The sequence below is a fragment of the Culex quinquefasciatus genome, chromosome 3 (genome assembly GCF_015732765.1).
Source record: "Culex quinquefasciatus strain JHB chromosome 3, VPISU_Cqui_1.0_pri_paternal, whole genome shotgun sequence".
Classification (NCBI taxonomy): Eukaryota; Metazoa; Arthropoda; class Insecta; order Diptera; family Culicidae; genus Culex; species Culex quinquefasciatus.
Genome location: NC_051863.1, coordinates 70551571 through 70572120, shown reverse-complemented (window position 1 = coordinate 70572120; position 20550 = coordinate 70551571). Strand labels below are relative to the sequence as shown.

Here is a 20550-nt window from a genome sequence, read left to right as displayed (position 1 = left end):
TTGAAATGTTTCGCATTTTTGGTAAACTTATAATTATATTTTATTTAATTGTTTTTGCATTAACAACAGCTTTCAAACAAACTTAAAATGATAGTTGATGATAGAATTAATAAATTAACACAGTTTTGACATTCATAATGCGAACTTATATCCAAATAATTGATAAAACGAGTTGAAGTGTCCGGGTTTCGAAGCGTCCGGGAATTCGAATCATGACGTTATTTTCGAAATTTCCGAAACGCGATCCGTTCCAGGCTCTCGGCAACAACATCGACTGTGGAAATGGCTTTGACAACGATGTGCAAAATTCTCGCAAAAAAAAAAAATACATAGAAGCAGCAAAATGACACTGAAAATGGCTCCGACGTAGCAAAATAAATCAGCCCCAGAAGAATGGGCTTGTTTTTTTCTCGTTCCTCCCCTATAAGCAGTATTTCTGCGAATGCTTTGCGATGTGATATTTTTCCACAACATGAATGCGATACGGGAAATGTGAGTGCTGATGCCGTTGATGTTGTTGTTTTCGTTGAGGCTCGGCGCTCGAAAGTCAGATGGCAGAAATTGTCATTGCTAAAAGGATCTTCTTTGCTGGCTTCTGTTGTTTGCCGATGGTTGTGTGTCTCACACAGAATGATTTTTTTCCAGGAATGAGCCGACACACGATAATTCGTGGTGGATGCGAAAAAAACTGATTGAGATGCATGGTTGCGACTATTCTTGGTGTGTTTTTAAGGGAATAATTTATGTGGATTTTTTTTCAAATATTTTTTTTCTTTTGTTTTTGTTTTAATCGGAACATCCCTGAGACTTCAAATAAAATTCATCAAATCTTTAAACTTAAATTTCCCGGAACTGGCTGAACAGACTTTGGTCGGATTTGCCCCGAAATTTTGCTCAAAAATTGAAATTTTGCGACATGCCATTTAAAACATTGGGATTTCAGGGCATTTTCACGGTACTCGAAAATCTGCATGAAATAATTGCAAAAATATGTTATTGCAGTATTATTGTGTAGAGGAAAGTTACTTTGAGAAAAAACAATAGTTCAAAAAACAAAAACCGTCGACTACTTGCTTGTTACGGCGGTAGATTCACAGATCTTAACTCTAAGGCAGGCCTGCCCAACGTCCGGCCCGCGGGCCGGATCCGGCCCGTGAAGCCATTTCATCCGGCCCGCGACGGCTTTTCAAAATAGTTCTATGACTGTTCATGAAATATTAAATAAATAAATTGAATGTCCAAATTTAAAAAAAATAATCTTGAGATCAAATTTTAACTTATTATAACAACATTCTTCTTGTTGTTGTTTGATTTTCTATATTGGATTTCTAAACTGAAATATGGTGCAAGAAAAAAAATATTCATTTCGTAAAATTGTGAAATTTATGAAAAAACTTAGATTGTTGTCTAAAAACATTTAAAAAGACGCTAAATTTAATTTTCTTTCAATTTTAACTGTGTTTACTTTAATTTGAAGTTTTTCTCTATTTTCAATTTTTTGAACTAAATAAGTTAGCTAAAACTAATATATTTTCCAAAACAACTTTTCAGTGATAAAGTTTTTTGTAATAAAGCTTAAAAAGGTATATTATTCATACTGAGAATATATCGCTGCAAATATTTTAAAAATATTAAAATATGTCTCAAAGAGAGTCAAGAAATTAGGAAGCAAAAATATATTTTTTTCATAAACATTGAATTTTGAAGAATAACAAATTGAAATTGATTTAATATATATTTTTACAATTTTTTAATTAAGTGTTCCAAATATTTCAAATAAAATTTTAAAATGATTTTTTACTTTAAAATTTAGTATTTTTTGAAATATTTGAACAAAGGTGCTCATCAACGCAAAAAGTTTGTATTATTTGTAAAGGATATTCGAATCAAAATTTCGTTTGAATAAATTTTATTATGTCTCATTGGTTTTTTTACATTGTAGTGTTGAGGATATTAAACTTTAAAAAAAATGCAACGACCATTGAAATTTGATTTTTTTTTATAAAAAATAATATCAAGGTAATTAATTGCGATCTTCAAAAACAATAACTATACAATTGTAAACAAACAAAAATTAAAATAAGTCAAATAAACACATTTTTGAATGTTTTCTTGGTTCTTCATTCTCAAAATCAAGATTTCTGAATTATATTTGCAACAGTAGTTCTTATCTTAACTTATTTTAAAAGAACCCAACCATAAAAAAATGAAAAAAAGTGTTTACTTTTTCAACTTTTATCACTTCTATCGGCCCGCAATTGCTTCAAAAAAATCAAATCTGGCCCGCAGGGCCAAAAGGTTGGGCACCCCTGCTCTAAGGAGTCCTTGGATGACCCAGGACATCCAAACACATCACAACATCCCAGCAAAGTAGTCCACCATACTCACTGAAGCTATACAGGTATGTTCCGGGTTCAAAAATCTTGCTTGTTACGACGGTAGAGCCACAGATCTTAACTCTAGGAAGTCCATGGATGACCCAGGATATCCAAACATATATCAACACCCCAGCAAAGTAGTCTACCATATACTCACTGAAGCTATGCGGGTATGTTCCAGGTTCAAAAACCGTCGACCTCTTGCTTGTTACGGCGGTAGATTCACAGATCTTAACCCTAGGAAGTCTTTGGATGACCCAGGACATCCAAACATATCCCAACACTCCAGCAAAGTAGTCCACCGAATCACTGAAGCTATGCGGGTATGTTCCGGGTTCAAAAACCGTCGACCTCTTGCTAGTTACGGCGGTAGATTCACAGATCTTAACTCTACCCTAGTAACATTTTTAAACTTACAGGTTTTATCATGGTTCTGGAAACCCTCATACGGCCTAAATAGGCTTTTATGGCCTACTTAAAACCTAAAATGTTACTTGGGTAGGGAGTCCTTGGATGACCCAGATCATCCCAATAAGTTCTTACAACAATGCACTGTAGCCTACCACACTCACTAAAGTAGTCTGGGTAGGATACGTAGTCAATATCAATAGTTTCGACTAGTTTCTTTGGTAAACCTCTTGCTCAAAATTTCCGGATGTTTCGGATGGACTAGAACATCCCAGATGTTCCAAAACTATGCTTACATGTTTCAATATCATTACTTAATAACATACAGTTGATACATTTTGAAAATTCTCCGAAAAATTACGAATTCGCAAAGATTCTTTATTTAAGTCATATTTTCGATTTAAGTCATGGACATTCTTTATTTAAGTCATGACTTAAAAAAAGTTGCGTAAATCGAGAATCGTTTAAAAAAAGGTGACTTAAAAAAAGTATATGGTGTATTCTTATGATTGAAGACATGTTTTGTCGAACAAATTTAATTAAAATAAAAAATAATCTTGAACATGTATTTTCACATATTTATTTCTGTAAAAATATTTTAAAAGAGGTGTTTCATACTAGGAAAAAATTGAGTGATTTTACTTTAAATTCAATTGATAATTAAATTATGAATCGTTGCAAAGAGATTTTCGTGTAATTATTCCTCCAATTTCAATAATATTTCAATAAATTTTGGTCAGCCTGAATTAGATGTAAGTACCCAATTCGTAACCCACATGTCATGAGCTCAAAAAAAGTTTGGGGCCCAGCCTATTAAAATGTTGCGTCATGACTCATCATTTAATATGAATAGGTACTTATATGTTTGCTGTCTGTACACTTTTTCATTTTAGAAAAATTTAACGTTTCATCACTCATTTCCAAAAATGATTGATGATGTTTTTCCCTTTTCCCTTTTGTACATGTAGGACCTCCTACATTTGAAATCACTGAATAGCGAAAGCTACAATATTTCATGAATAAATGAAAGTTGCTAGTATTTAAAATTGAGGTGAAAAGTCATCGTTTGTGATTGGACACTCAATAATATTTTAACTGAATGAATGTACATGGAAAAGAAATTTGAATAAATATAAATTAAAAAAAAAAAAAATTGATGATGTTTTGACGAAATTTACTTTTCAATCATATTTACACTTGTGAAATTGTGTCAGTAAGTTAGATTTTTCAACAAAATATTTGTTTCGTATATTCAGGATCAAATTATGGATTATTAATTGATTTCATAATAACTAAAACTAATCATGTTCACTTAACCTTAATATTGGGAATAACTAAATCCCTTTACAGATGGTCCAAAGGGCCATTCAACATGATTATTCAAAATGGGTCCGCGGGCCACATTTGGCACGCGGGCCATATTTTGGTCAACCCCGATTTAGTACGTTTGATACGCGCCTTTTCTGAAAAATACTCGAAAAAGTCACTTTTTTCATTCGAGCTCCGCGCGCGGGTTGTAAACTATTTTTGGGATTTTTTTTCTTGTATGAAAACATTGTTGCTGACATCCTAATCTATCATTCTAGGGGTGAGCACCAGAGCGACACAAAGAGAAACCAAAAAGTAAATAACTTTTCATGACTTTGTTTCGTAATAAAAACGGCAAAAACGGCATTTTGCTAAGTTTTGGAATAAATAAATACGAAATACATAGCCATTTTTTTTTGTCTATTTCAAATTAAATAATTCAGAATTTCAAATAATTTAAATCATATCCATTTCCTTGCTAGCGCATCTTGTGGTGAGCAGTAACTCGCAAGAGTTTATCTCGAATTTTTCATAGTCACACACCTCCAGCCAGGCCAATCGATCGGGTTTTCAATTTTACGTCACATAAATGTCGGATCATTTTTATCCATTCCCTCGAAATTCAGTCACGTTTGTTTTCTGAACCCGTTTCCTTTTTTTTGCTGCTTCCATTCGAGAAGGTATACTGTGTGCGATGGTTCCTTTCGGCTGATTCTTCGACACTATGGCACCTAGAAAAACAGCACTAGAGCGAAGGGTTGTTTCTCGACGCAATAAAACAGCTTCCCGTGAAGAAACAAAAGTGGGGTCGGAGGAGGTGGGAGGTTATCTGAAAAATTGCCACCCCAACCCGGCGGAGGTCCTCCCGATCGAGTGAGTGGGGGTTATTGAGCTGTCTCACGGTTAGGTTGCGAATTTTCCAATGATTGTCTTCGAAACTTGTCCCGCGTCGTCCGTCCACGGAATTCACTGCGGTGCTTCGTCGGGACATGGCGTCGTTCCGTGGTCTGTCTATCACCTGGTGACACCGATTACTCACTGGCCAGGGGATATTGGTTGGGTGGTTGTTTTTCACCAGGCTGAAATGAAGAGACAGAAAACAAGCTTTGCGTGAGTGGAGATTCAATTTATTTGCGCTCTGTGTGGATGGCATGTTTGTCCCATTTGGGGGAAGCCGGTGAGGCAATCACCAATGGGACAACGATGCGATTAAATCAGTGCGATGGGAGAAGAAAACATCGTTTTCTTGTGAGGATTACGCGACAGCAGCACGCGAAAATTGGTTGTAATAAAGTGAATCGTTGGCAGTTATGAACGAGGGAGGGAGGAGACATAAACTCTTCAACCAATTGGCTGCGGGTCAGTCTCGACTCGATGTCTACGTGGTGAATGACGTCTGCTGCAGAGCTTAACGTGTTTTTCGACAATGAGTCGCAAGGTTTTAAGAGCTTATTTTGGACGAAAGTCACGTTTTACGTGTTAACAGACTATCGTCTTCTTTTCGAGCCGAGAATGGGGTAATGTGTCTGATTGTTTGATGAATGTTTGCAGAGGAACGCTATGCTGGGTCCATAAGCTTTGAGGATGGCGGATAGAATAGATCAACAATACAAAAAATATTCATCAATATGTTGATGTCGCTTACAGCTTTTTTTATAAAATGAATCAATAAATTGATTCTTGTATAATTTTAGCATGTTTTTTCCTTTAGATAAATTTGACTAAAAATTGTTTATACTTGGATAATGGATTTGTTGTTGATAAAAAAAATCTGGATCACTGGTTCAATAAATTTACTTGTTATTTAAGATGTTTCTCAATGTTTTATGATTTTCGACGCTGTACTATGCTCTGAAGATTTGTTTATAACATAAAATCAATAATTTATGCCGAAGACAGCAAAACGTGATGAGCCTTTAACGATGCGTTATCACTATTTGTAGGTTATTTTGTGCCTAAAATGCAATTTTTCAGTCATCTCTAAAAATGCGCATTTTCGACAATGTTTGCAAAAATAGCGTATGATTTCATGATTTTTTTCCAGTACAATTTTGCCGAAGGCACCAAAGCCCTAAAACGTCATCCAAAAAAGTAAGATTTGGGTTGACACCCGGGAAGGTCTTCAATCTGTAAGTCAATAACTTCAAAAAACAGCCCTTATCAAGTACAACAACTTTTTCGAAGACACAATTGGGCTAGGACGTCAAATGAAGGAGTTAAAAATTTATTCCATTTTGTCATTCCGAACACCGTGCAGGGCTGCCCAACGTACGGGTCTTGAAGCCATTTCATCTGGCCCGCGTAGGCTTTCGATAATTCATAAAATATTGAATAAAAAAGTTGATTGTTTAAATTCAACATATGAGCTCTATATGTAATTATTTTAAATTAATTGAACTACTTTTCAAAAATAACTTTTGGATTTCATTTAAATCAAGACTCACAATTCAAAAGGACCAAACATTCAATATAACGCCCTTTTGAAGTATTAGTATTGGTTTTAGAAATTGAAAATTTTGTTGTCACGCATGTTTCATAATTTAACATTGAAATTCGGACCATTTGTTGCTGACATATCGACATTAGTAAATAGTGGGTTGTTTGGGTGAGACATAGTAAACATTAATTTTCCTGTTTTAAAATATTTGCCTGGTAATATCTCAGCAAGTAACGGTTATATAGTGAATTTTCTCAGCTTATCATTTTTTTTAATGTGGGTACTTATTTCAAACAATCAATAACTGCGATTATTTTGAAAAAAGTTACTAAAAAATGGCTATAACTTGTAAACCTGTAAAATTTATCAAAATTTCACTGTAGTACTTTTTGATTGCAAATTCAATTTTTCATCGTTAAATGAGGTTAAAAAACGATATTTGGATTTTTTTAAAACATCAGTAGTGATTTAAACATATCAGAAAAAATAGTGTTTTTTTTTTCAAGTCAAGTTGTAGTGACAAAAAGTGAAATTACAAAACACCAAAAAAATATTTTTCCGTGTATATTTTTTTCAGTGTAGTCCTTATCCATAGCTACATCTTTGCCGAAGACCGAATCGATCAAAAAATTCTTTCAAAAGATACAGATTTTTGAATTTTTGTATCGACAGCTGCCAAATTTGTATGAAAAATTATATGGACAAACTAATGATGAGCAATTCTATGTCATATAGGGAATCGGTTGTACCGGACCCTCTCCGATTTCAATGAAAATTTGTAGACAACATGTCTACGCTACATCCTACGCTTAAGTAAGCCATTTTTGTGTAAATGGAGCCAGTTTCACTCGACAATGACAGTTGAGAAGGGCGTGAGTGTTTTTAATATTTTCGCATTTTGTAATTTAAATATCGCTGTATCGCGAAGCCGTTGCATCGTATCAGAAAGTGATCAAAGACAAATTTGTAGGAAATTCGAACGGCTTTCCGAAAAAATAATACACTGAAAGAAAAAAAAAACACGCCGCTTTTATGAGATTTTTTGATATTAAAGTTTAAAAGTCAAATTTGATGGTGAGCCCACAATTTTTTTTCGTTCATTTTTTTGTGAAAATAGCCTAAGATGTTACAAAAACACTTACGAAAAATGCAGGATGGAGCAACTTTCCTAAAAAAATACAAAAATCATTTACTGAAACTTTTTTTTTCAAAAGTGCTCTAAACGTTAAATTTTTATAAAATGAATACGGAAATCGATTCTCCAATCAATTCTTCATAAAAGTCTCTATTTTGACCATTGTCTCAAGTCCAATGTTTGTGATGTTACAGTGGTTTTAAAAATATTTATGTTGAAAAAGTAGGTTTTTAATGGTTTTTGACAATTTCTAGGCAGACTTGATTTTTCAGTCTCGAAAGTATTTTTACCGAAAAGCTCGTCCAATTCTCATAAGATTGTGTTTGGCCACTTTTCAAAATAACTCGTTTTTTTGATGATTTAAGCTAATGGACTATCCAGGTTACTACCATCCACTGAAATACAATAAAAAAATATTCTGTTTTCAGTTATGAGCAATTTTTTTAGCTTATTGAAATATTGAAATGTGGTCAAAGGCAGTTTTATGGGAAATTGGACGAGCTTTTCGGTAAAAATGTTTTCGAGACTGAACAATCAAGTCTGTCATATAGAAATTGCCAAAACTATAAAAAAACTACTTTTTCAACACTAATATTTTTAAAACCGCTGTATCATGGTTTGGACTTAAGCGTGTGTCTGGAAAATCAATTCCCGTAGGGCATTTTTGAAAAAAACGTTTTCAGTAAATATTTTTGGATTTTATGGAGAGTTGCTCCATTCTGCATTTTTCGTAAATTTTTTTTTTAAATCTTAGGCTATTTTCACAAAAAAATGAACAAAAAAAAATCGTGGGCTCACCTTAAAATTTGACTTTTAAACTTAAAAATCAAAAAATCTCTTAAAAGTGGCGTGGCGATGTTTTGTTGCCTTCAAACATTGTGTCACGTTTTGCCCCACATTCAATGTAAGAACGGTTATGCTCTACTCGTGGATTCGCTCTTAATTATTAAATGGTTTCGTAGAAAACAGATGTTCATTTCGTATTTGAAAAAAAAAATGCATTTTCCCAGTACGGATGCGTTAAAAGCCATGCTGGATTCTAGCAGCCTAGAATTCCCCGAATCACTGGAAACATGTTTCAGGAAACCGTATCATTTTGAATCCTCTCCACTTTTTCGCTTAAATTTGTATATTTAATCTGGGCAAAGGTATGAAGTATTCACCATCATTTCATATTAAAGCACATTTTTTTATCAGTGAGATTATTTTTTTTGTGTTTGAGCTTTATTTTTAAAAACTAGTTTTTCGTGAGTTTTATCAAGTCTTTTTTCGATGCAATTATTCAAAAAATAGCACAGGCCAGTTAAGTGAAACCATAGTACAACTACCCATAGCAAACTAACCCACAAAACTAAAAGTCCACGATAAAGTTTGTTGTTCATCCAGCATAAATACCACCCCCTTCCTCTCTCGTTTTGGTACTCGTGGCAGCTTCCCCCGGTCTCCTCCGAAAAAAAAGGATTTTGATCTGCTGGTGACATTTTCAATTTAGCAGCGGAATGATGACGAGTTGAAAATGCTTCCCCCAGCTTTTCGGATCAACTTCGATGGCAACGTCGCCGACGACAACAAAAATGGATGATGATGATGATGCGGCAAATCGTACGTGGCTTTTGGGGCACAAATTTCTGCGAGAGCACTTGGCATGACCGAAAATGAAAAGTCCGTGTGTTTGCGAATGAAACTACACTTTGGCGCGCAAAAGTGTGCTAGAAATGAATGGCAATCGATTTTTTGTTTTTTGCACTCAGAGAAAGAAAAAAAAATGAACGTTTTGGTGGGCTGACCTAGTTGAAGGGTTGTGGACATTTTTGAGCAATTTTTCGATGGATTTTGTAGTTTGCGTCATCTTGACAGGCAGAATGTTTCTGAATCTGCTCGTGACGGACGAGAGAACAGCAAAACTGTGCCACAGCTTAAAGGCATCAAGTTTTGAGTTTCTCGTTTTTTTGCCGGCAGGGGTGGGTGATTTGTTCGGAGATTGAATAAGTCAAGCGAATAATGAAGTTGGAAACTATGTTGTACAAAATTAAGCTAAAACATTCTAGCCCCAGGTGAGGTGAGAACATCCCGAGTTGGCGAGAATAATATTTCAACATGTATTGCTTATTGCTATTATAGCAATGCTACTTATTTGCTTGTTATTTTCAGTAAATTTTTCATTATTGATTCCACAAATTTCGGCACAGATCAGCTTCCAAATATCAAAAATTGTTCTTGATGTTATTTTCACGATCTCGGGTTGGTACTACGATGCTGAAGGGAAAGTTTAATTTTAGGGTTGTGTTCGGTTGAAAAGTTTAGAGCGATGGTACGTTGATTGAAAAAAGGTTACGATGGATGTTGAATGTGCATTATTGTAATTAAATTTAATAACTATGTTCGAAACACATTTAAATGTAAACTTATTGTTAGATTCAGCTAGTCGTGTTGAGTCTTTGTTGATAGGGCGCAGAATTAATCATGCTAACAAAAATTCTACAAAACAAGACGCCTTCAAAAATTATTGAGAAAATGTCTGAAATCTCAAACTAGATCCAGAATGTTCAACTTTGCAACAAATAAGTGATTTAGAACCTTTTTTAAAATTTGAAATTTGCCTATTTTCTATATCTTTTCTTAAATTTTCACAAATGTTTGTAGCGTATAGTTTATACTTTTGGGTTCTTCGCTGAGGCAAGGTTATGTTCTACCTCAAAAAATAAACTTTTCACAGAAAGCTCTTAGACTCACCTTCATGTATACCTATTCGCCTCAGAATAAATAAGACTGTAAAAATGATTGTGTTTATGTAAAATCCTCTTTTGCAACGATTTGACCTTTTTGGCACCTTAATTAAAAAAAACACAATTTTTCCAAAATTATGTCACCCTCTTTAATTTTTAAAAATAATAATTAAAATTTTAGAGAAAATACGAGTACATTCAATCAAATATCTTCTCTTCATTTTAATTATATTTGAGAAATTGCTATCATCTTTAGTCACAAAATTATGTACATACCACCCCTCGACGTTGACCAGTTCGTTCAATATAACCTTCTTAAAAAATTTGTGCAGCAAAACCTGATTTCAATGTTTGCATGCAAATTGCAATGAACAGTTCATGGATAAATTTTATTTGCATTTTTTAATTATTGTTGATTTCGGATTTGGTTTTCGGCTTTCAGTCATTTAGCAGTGAAAACAATGTATTGTTTCAATTTCCGACGTTTCGGCAAATTTATTGCCTTTTTCAAGGATTCTAAAAAATGTTTGTTTGTTTTTAACTATTAGTGCTTGTTTTAGGTGGGAAAATACTGTTGGTTACTTACAAAAACGGTTTGTTTTCTTGTTATTTTTGGGTTTTTTGTAAGTAACCAACAGTATTTTCCCACCTAAAACAAGCACTAATAGTTAAAAACAAACAAACATTTTTTAGAATCCTTGAAAAAGGCAATAAATTTGCCGAAACGTCGGAAATTGAAACAATACATTGTTTTCACTGCTAAATGACTGAAAGCCGAAAACCAAATCCAAAATTGTAGAGTAACAGTCGAGAGCATAACTACTACTATTGTTGATTTCAATAAAATTGAACCAACTGATAAAAAACTTTTGAAATACATATATTTTGATTTGAATATTAAATTGACAAAAATGCAAAAAATATTTGGAATAACTAAAAAAAATAAGCTGATCAAGATCTATGTATTTTCCGTCTTATAGATTGAATATCGCATTTTTTTTAAATCAAAATTTTTGTGAGCTTCAAATTTGGCCCGCCATTCAAAAACTTTGATTATCCAGGGTTTAGCTGGTAAACCTTTAAGTAGAGCGTCCAATTTCTCGTCCCGAAAAAAAATCCCAGGAATTCCCGGAATTTCCCGAAAAAAAAATATTCCCGTTTCCCGAAATTCAAGCGAAAGTACACATTTTCTTAAATTTTTGAAACTATTTTTTGAAATTGCTCTAAAAAAATAATAAATCAACAAGTCAACATGATTTTGTTCAATTAAATGTGTTGTTTGGTTTATATATAATGAATTAGATAATCAGAAATTATGATATCAGAATTATTTCTAATAATATCAATTTTTGAAGCAACTGGGAATAGATCTTGCATAATGAGTATTAAATTATTACAATTGGTTAAGCTTTTAACAGATTGATGTTATTTCATCAATACAATATTAACTCCTTAAAGAATTATGAAGCACTGGTGCAACTACAGGTGTTATAGGGTTAAATGTGAAAAATTAGAAGACTTTTTGTGGAATGGTGTTAATTTATCGTATAATTTAAATCATGTTGCGTAATAATACAAAAAAAAAACATTCAAAAATTACGTTCTATTGTTTGTTCTCAAAAAATGCAAAAATATTTCCAAAGCTTGCGTCACATATTTGAAAACATTGGTCATTAAAAACATAATTTCTGCATGTTTTTTTTTCTCATTTCAATAAACTGGTCATAGAGGCTAGTTTAAAATTTCTCATCGAAAAATACCCAAATACATTTTCTTGTAGTTGATTGATTTTTTACATGCATTCGAGCTGTTAATTGCTCTTCACACTTATTTAAACCATTAATGTTGATGTCCTATACAATTTTGGCGCAGAATATTAATTAAAATTAAGATCATTACAATTTTCAATAAATTTAAAATTTCCCGGGAAATTTGTAACCCCGGGAAATTGGACGCTCTGCTTTTAAAGAACTGTATTCGAACTTCAAAATGCTGCTGAGTCAGCAGTGGGTGCCAGTGTGAAATACTTGGTTTTCCCTTTAACGAGAATTGAAATTGTTAACTTTTATAGGATTTGTTCGTCTGCATTTTAAGCAACTTAAAGCTTTAACATATCCATTGTTATTTAAAAAAAAAAACAGTATCCCATTGATTAATTCATTCATCGTCAACCATTCAAACTGAAATGCTCAATAACCGACAGTGTGAACTGTACAAAGAATTGCACGTAATTAAATATATGCTGCTTTATTGACGCTGGCAGTAACAGTTTGCAGTAATTACATTGTTATGTGCAAAATTACTCAGTCCAATTTGAATTTGTAAAGACAACCCACTGACTGCTTGTTGGCTGGGCAATTTTCGCTTTCCAACATCATCAACACCACAATCATTATTACCATCATCAGCACCTTCGTCGTTGTACCTGCCTCTCAGACCCCCCTCCCCCACCCCATTTGGGAGGAAAGGTGGGTGTTTTACGAGCGGGACAATGATTGTATGTTTCGGGCTGGAAAACGCAACGAAACAAAGCAAGGCGAAAAAAAGAATCAAATTAATAGGCTTAACACCTGTTCCTGCCGAAAGCAATTGTTGGCCCAAATATCACGCCTGTTTTTATGCAATGCAATATTGGGTGCCCGTTCTACAGTGTTTCTGGTGTGGGTCTCGTGGCGCAGGGGTAGCGGCTTCGGCTGCCGATCCCGATGATGCTATGAGACGCGGGTTCGATTCCCGCCTTATCCACTGAGCTTCTATCGGATGGTGAAGTAAAACGTCGGTCCCGGTTTCTCCTGTCTCGTCAGAGGCGCTGGAGCAGAAATCCCACGTTAGAGGAAGGCCATGCCCCGGGGGGCGTAGTGCCAATAGTTTAGTTTTTTCTACAGTGGGATTTTTTATGGTTTTATTTTAGCTGAGTTGCTCACTTTTCCCCCTCCCGAAGGACAAACGTGGCCGAGCTTTGAAGGGGGTAGGAAAACACCAGGGGAAAATTCGAAATCATCGGGAAAATATTTACCTCGCGTGCAGTAAAGCCGTTATGAGCTTTGAGCATACCAGGGAGAAGCAAAAAAAAAAATGAAATAAATGCACGCTCGGCTGGTGAGTGAGAGATTGTCGATAGTAGAAACACGAAAATAGAAATTGATTCACTTAGTAGTAAAGTGGATCACTCTTACTGGTTAGTTCCGGAACAAATCAAACACTGAAAACAATTCTTAAAACACGAACTTAATTTGTCGCTCAAAATACGAGGGATCTTCTCCCAAGGGACTTTTATTGTTATCCCCAATTTTTAATTAACTTTTTTTGTCAAGAACTCATTTTTCCAATAAAAAGAAATTGAGTTTTTGTTTAAAAAATCTATTTAAAATTCGGCAATTTTTTTCCGTGTACCTCTTTTCAATTGAAAAGTCCTCCCTGAGCAACTCTACAAAATTTTTCTGACATAAAAGATGTACCCCTACCCAGATGTAATATTACAATGATTTTTTTTCTGTGTAGCTGATTGATCATGAAAATCCTATTATAGTGTTTTTGTTGAGAAAAAATAGTTACACGGAAAAAAATTGCGGATTTTTTATCCACTTTTTTTTCACAAAAACTCAATTTTCCAAAATACGTATTTTTTTGATTTTCGAGATTTTTTGATAAGTTTTAGAGGACAAAAACCCACAAAACATTGAATATTTTGCCCATTCAAAATGCTAGTCTTGATTTATTTATTTTTCAAATAGTGGTTTATGTAACAAGTTGCAAAAAGAGGATTTTTTCAGCACGAGTCGTACATTTATCTAAAATTCAACTTTTCAGCATCCATTTCAGTGCTGAAAAGTAGAACTTTTCAGCATTTGTTTTGAAAAGGGTTACTATTCGATTCGATTCGATTTTTGGTACAGAAAAGTTGGCTGTTTCGGCGTTCAAGAATGACAGGAAAAGTAAGTAGTTTCATGACGGAATTGCAAAAATATTTTTTTCGAAGAGATCGGAAAATTTTGCGAACGTTTCATATTTTAACATTGAAAATCGGACCATAAGTTGCGAAGATATCGACATAAGAAAATGGTGGGTTGTTTTGGTGAGACTTAGAAAACTTCAATTTTCATGTTTCTTTTTCTTTAAGCCGCTATATCTCAGCAATCAGAGGTCCAATCTTCAATGTCTCTTAGACAACTTCATAAAAAAATCTGAACCTTTCAAAAATAATATTTTTAGAAATGGTCACTCATGGTCACTATTTTTAAAAATCGAAAAACTGTAAATATTTCGCTTAAATCAAACTTTCGGTGGCTATATCTTGAAAACAGAGCCCTTTATCAAAAAATCTGTAGACTACTTTTCGATTGGAAATTCAATTTTACATTAAAAAATTACTTCAAATTTGTTTTTTGCATAAAACTTTGATTTCTTCCAAAAATCACTATTTTTTTAAAAAATATATAACTCGGTGGCAGATTTTTTGACCACGTTTTGGCTCAAAGTTGCGGGTTTTTGTCCCCTAAAAATATCAAAAAATCTAGAAAATCAAAAAGTACGTATCTTCGGAAATTGAGTTTTTGTGAAAAAAGGTGGTAAAAAATTCGCAATTTTTTTGTGTACTTATTTTTTCTCAAGAAAATCACTATAAAAGGATTTTCCTGGTCAATCAGCTACACAGAAAAAATCATGGTAATATTACATCCGAGTAGGGGTACATCATTTATGTCATAAAAAGATATAATTTTACCTCTGGAAATGTGTAATTTTACCATTTTTCTGGTGGAATGCCACCTTTTCAGTATAAGTTGAGGTAAAATCACATTATAAAAGAGGTAATAATCAAACCTTCCAAAATTACAGCTTCCAAATTTTAATTTTTTACTGTGAAATGGGTAATTCTCTACCAACTCACACGAAATCGGGAAAAGTTGCCCCGACCCCTTTTCGATTTGCGTGGAACTTTGTCCTAAGTGGTAACTGTGGTTCCTGATCACGAATCCGAGGTCCGTTTTTTGATATCTCGTGACGGAGGGGCAGTACGACCCCTTCCATTTTTGAACATGCGAAAAAAGAGGTGTTTTTCAATAATTTGCAGCCTGAAACGGTGATGAGATTCTCCCGTTTTCCGTTACTCGACTTTTAAAATTTTCTGGAACATGTTATTTTATGGGAAATTTAATGTATTTTTCGAATCTACATTGACCCAGAAGGGTCATTTTTTCATTTAGAACAAAAATTTTCATTTTAAAATTTCGTGTTTTTTCAAACTTTGCAGGGTTATTTTTTAGAGTGTAACAATATTGTACAAAGTTGTAGAACAGACAATTACAAAAATTTTAATATATAGACATAAGGGGTTTGCTTATAAACATCACGAGTTATCGCAATTTTACGAAAAAAAGTTTTGAAAAAGTTGGTCGTCATCAATCATGGCCGTTCATGGTCACAAGATGGCTTTAAAGTACTTGAGTGCTAGAACTCAGGCCATCATCTTAGATTGCACATTCCCCGAGTAATTCGGAGTATTTTTTGGCTCATATTTGAGTTCATCGACCTCAAATTAGTTCAATTTGACCTGTTGGTTGTATGTTACAATTCTGAATAAAAAATAAAATTTTGCTTATTGTCCGCCATCTTGGATTGCACATTCCCTGATTACTTGGAGTATACTAGGGCTAACATTCGAGCTAAGCGACCCAAATCAATTAAAGTCCGACTAGTGGCAGGTTTGTTAAAATATAAAAATATCAGATCTCAGCAACTACTATGGCCTTTCTAATCAAACACCTATGGACATATAGAGAGTTTGATGCTCGATTAAAGCTCCAAAAATGCTATTTAGGCTATAAACATACCAGCAATAGCACTGCCTCGAGTAAGCACGCAAATTTATGCCATTTACTGGCCAAAAAGATCAAATTTAATGCACTTTTGGTCATAATTTCTATTTTGCGAGACCATTTCTCACGTTAATTGCTTAACGAAAGTCGCCATCAATATCTTTTCACTTGCGCTAACAATTTTAAAGCGCTTAAGGTGAAAAATTGCTTCCAACTACCGGCAACATGTTCTTTTGCACATGACCGCATCTTCGACTCCTTTTCAAAAAAATCCCAAATTTGTTTCAGCGTTTTGGCTGTAGTGGCAAAATAAAAGAAGAAACCCCCCAATGTTATTACATATTTGGAAAGATAATTGATTTTCCTACAAAGAAATATCATGCAGAATGAACCATATAGTACCTGTGCTTCCCCTGAAATAAAAATGTAGCGTGACGGGACAACATCGTAAAACTGGACATTTAAAAGGCACACTACAAAAATCGCTTCAGTTTTGCCAGATTGATTTTTAAAAACTTTTGCTCTTCTACACATTATCACAAATTAAAAAACGAATCTTTTGCTCCTTGAACTGAATGAATTGGTTCAAATTTGAGTATTTGCCAGCCATTTCTTTTCGTGACGGGACAACGAAAGGAGCAGATTTATTAAAAAAAAACTTCTCTCCCGTTCAATGGCTTGCAGACCATATTTGGTCAATATTTATGGCTTTTAAGGTAAGAAAACGCATTTAAAGCACATTGCAATTATTGAATCATAATTAAAATGATTTTTTTCATATTAAAAACCACATTGGAAATTGGAAAATGTGACACTTTGGTGTACTGCCGCTCTAATCTAGTCCGTCCCATATGTAAAAAGTGAGTGCTGAGATAACGCTGTGAGAAGCCCAAAAAAAGTTTCACCATTTTTCTCATTCTAAACCAAAATTTTCGATCTAATTTTTTATACAGTTATTTCGATATCAGTCTAAAAAACACCACTATCATAAATTTGATTTAAAAAACTAACAATTTGAAGCTAAATTTGTGGAATTTTCAACAAGAGACCGACTTGACTTTATTTGTCCATAAATAAAGTCAGGTCAGTCATGGTATCAAGGTAGGCTTCAACATTTACACCAGAGGTTCAACCTTATTCAACTGTCATTTCCAGGTTTGTTTTGGTAGTTTCCAAGTAATTAATGGTCACCAAATAATACAAATTTGTTTATTTCAGATTTTTATAGAATTTCAAGATACAAAAATATGACCAGCAACGACACCAGAAATTTTTAAAATAATACAGAGGCAAATGACATAGGAATGCAAACCTCAACTGCTTAACCCCTCGAAATTAATTACAAAAAATCCGCTTTTCGGAGGTGGAATCTTTTCCAGAACCAGGATCAAGCCTATTAATTCAAGACAAAATAGAACTGATTGTATGGTGTAGATATAAGCCATAACGGTATGCATTTTATTTTTTCTATTCGTGGTTTTCCCTTGAAAAAGAAAGAAAGCAAAAAGGTTTGAATTATTTCGTTTTGAATATTCAAATATTTCTTCAGAAATGAACAGTTAATGATATTTTCAAGCTTTACGTATTCATAAAGACAAACTCTGTAAAATTTAAACAATTCTGCATCCACTCAAACGATTTGCGAGGCATTTCTATATGAGGAACTGATTTGCTTTTATTTTGCATATGGGACAGCACGAAAGTCATATTTATTTTGGCATTTTTAGAACAAACATGCCTTGTTTATTCGAAAGGCTAAAATAATATGTAACAACAAGACTTTCGTGAAGTTTATCTCATTTTTGACAAAAATACATATGGGACGGACTAGATTGGAGCGGCAGTGTAGCTTCGCTAAGAATCGGTCACATTATTTAGTCACTCACTTGAAAATAATCCCGAAGCATGTAAATAATTAGCCAGCGCCATAAAAAAAACGACCGCACCAAGTCTTTTGACGTTTGAATTTTGACGACCCATTCCAATCGAAGGCAGAAGAAAACCGAGCGAGAAGCGAAGGCAAATGAAGAACAAAGGGTCACCAACACCACCAGCAGCGCCTGTTGGAGTGAGCCAGTGATGCCAGGAAACTTTCGCTATAAATTCTACTTTTCATGAGTGTTCGCTTAAAATATCGTCAAAATTGGCAACACAAAGCTGACCCAAAAGAGCGCTGGAAGAAAAAAGAACTAATCTGAAAATAGGAAAATGGGCGGTGACCCAATGCATTCTCGTTTGATCAGAATACATTTTGGAATTATTTTTTTAAATGCTTGTAAAAGGAATAGAATAACTATTAGTATAAGTGAAAATAAACAGAAATTTTCACAAAAAGTTGCTCTGCTCGTTGGTGTACTTGGTTTAGTAAATTTCAAGGAACACTCCAGATTATCCAGCATCATTCAAACACGATCGCTTATTAGGCTTAAAATGAGTATATTTGCCCTATCCCGCCTGAATATTCATGCCTGCTCTTCGCTTCTTATTGAAACTCTCAGCGCCGAACACAGCCGAACACGTTTTCGTGTTTACACACTCGCGATTGACATTTTCTTTTTCTCTCTCATTCCCGCTTCCATGGACGTCATGCGTGGTCGGCTCCTAATCGCCTTCTCGCGTTCTTTAATTACAGTTTTCGGAGAGGTTGAGAGACTCAGCGGTGATAGCGCATAGTCGAGGAAAAGGGGAGGAGTGATAGAGAGAGAGAATGACATCGCTGGGAATCGCGAGACACAAGAAGAGATCTCACATGCTATAGTGACGGCCGCTATCCAGGTTTTAAAGCGAAGATGGCGTTCGATTGGTAAACGTCCGAACTGTCAAAATCATGGTACACTTTTTTCTAAATGTTGGTACCACTGCGTGATTTTGACATTTCGGGCGTTCACCATTCGAACGCCATTTTCGCTTAAAAATCTGGATACTCCTGGATGTTTTTGGTGCAGAAATTTGATAGCTTTTCTATCACTCATTTGCAACACTAACTAGTTGATTGAACTTATAAATCTTTTTAATCCTTTTTGACGAAATTGCTTGATTCAGGAAGCAAAATGTTCTTTTTTTCATTTCCGAAACAACTGTAGCAAAATGTGTTTTCAAAAACTCACCAGGAGAGCAGAGTTCTTCACTTTTCTGTATAAAAATCAAAATGATCAAAATATCAAAACGATGTTGTCCCATCACGCTACATTTTTATCCCTCTCAAACTTTGTGTTTTAAAAGTTTTCTTCAAGATTCAAATATTTAAAAAATTAAAAACAAGAAATTAATCTTTTCATGAAATTATATTTGAAGTTTTTTTTAAACAAGGGGTCTATCGGAGTTAATTGCATTTAATATGAATTGTTGTTTTTTTTCCTTAAAATGCAATCACAACGTTTTCCCATCTATCCAAAAGCACCCACTTTCAACGTGTGCCTCCCCGTTAGTCACCGACGCCGGGTGGAAAAATGGTGAACCATAAACAACAGCAGAAATACTGCTCCAGCACCCGAGCAGAACAAACTGTGAAAACATTCCAAATTTTTGCGTGAATTTATGCTGTCAGTACGCGCTGGCTGTGGTGGCTCAGGCACTGAAGAACCAACATTTACTTTTTTGCCAGGGATCCTAAAAAAACAGGCTTATATCCACCAGAATTTGTGTGCGTTATCTATGAGTTTGAATAAAATTTGTAGAGCTTAAAAGCTGGCATGCAGGCACTTTTAATGGTTCGTTGCGTTGTTTGAATAGTAAACGCGATCGAAAGTTTACTAGTTTTTGGAAGCCTCGATTCTACAATCATCCTTTTATTTTTGTAACATGTTGTTACACAAATACACAAATTCCTCAGAATCACATACCATATGCCAGTGACTACTTTATCGATTTTTGTTTTGATTTTTCCTCAACTTGCTTCTTTGCATGGAAAAAAAGTTAAATTTTTAATTTAAAAAAAATGTTACAAAAATAGTGAAAATTTTCAAACACATTTTTCAGAATTTGTGTCCACCCACCTTCTAGACAAATATGCTTTTAAAATAGATTACCACGCATCACGAAGTGGAAACAGCAAAAGCCGCCCCCACCCCCTCTTTTGTGGGGGTTTTGGTTTGGGGGTGGGTGGGCGTTTCTCTCAGCTGATATGGCTGGGCGGAAAACAAAAACCAAACAGCCTCTAGCGCAAAACAGCTGCAGCTGAAGTGATGACAGATTAGATTTTAATGAATTGCCTCCACGTGAGAAGAAAAGTCTTGTTGGGAAGAAAAATTTCTTGCAGGGATTTGTGGCGTGTGCAGCAGCTTGAACTTGAAGGTTTAGCGAGATTTTTTTTTAAATTGAATTAATCATAAACAATTTATTG

At 34.4% G+C, this 20550-nt stretch overlaps 1 protein-coding gene across 6 annotated transcripts in view; it reads right to left on the bottom strand.

Annotated features, from left to right (window-relative positions):
* LOC6037602 (hemicentin-1) overlaps positions 1-20550 on the bottom strand; it is a 135269-nt gene that overhangs the window by 88840 nt on the left and 25879 nt on the right. Inside the window, exon 2 of one of the 6 annotated variants that reach the window (XM_038265695.1) lies at positions 5113-5173. The exons of 1 other annotated variant lie outside the window; for it this stretch is intronic. The gene's annotated coding sequence lies outside the window, so the exon portion shown is untranslated. Of the gene's footprint in view, positions 1-4637; positions 4826-4995; positions 5174-20550 lie in introns of those variants that run through there. 4 more of the 6 variants (XM_038265694.1, XM_038265696.1, XM_038265699.1 and 1 more) reach the window with 4 other exon arrangements.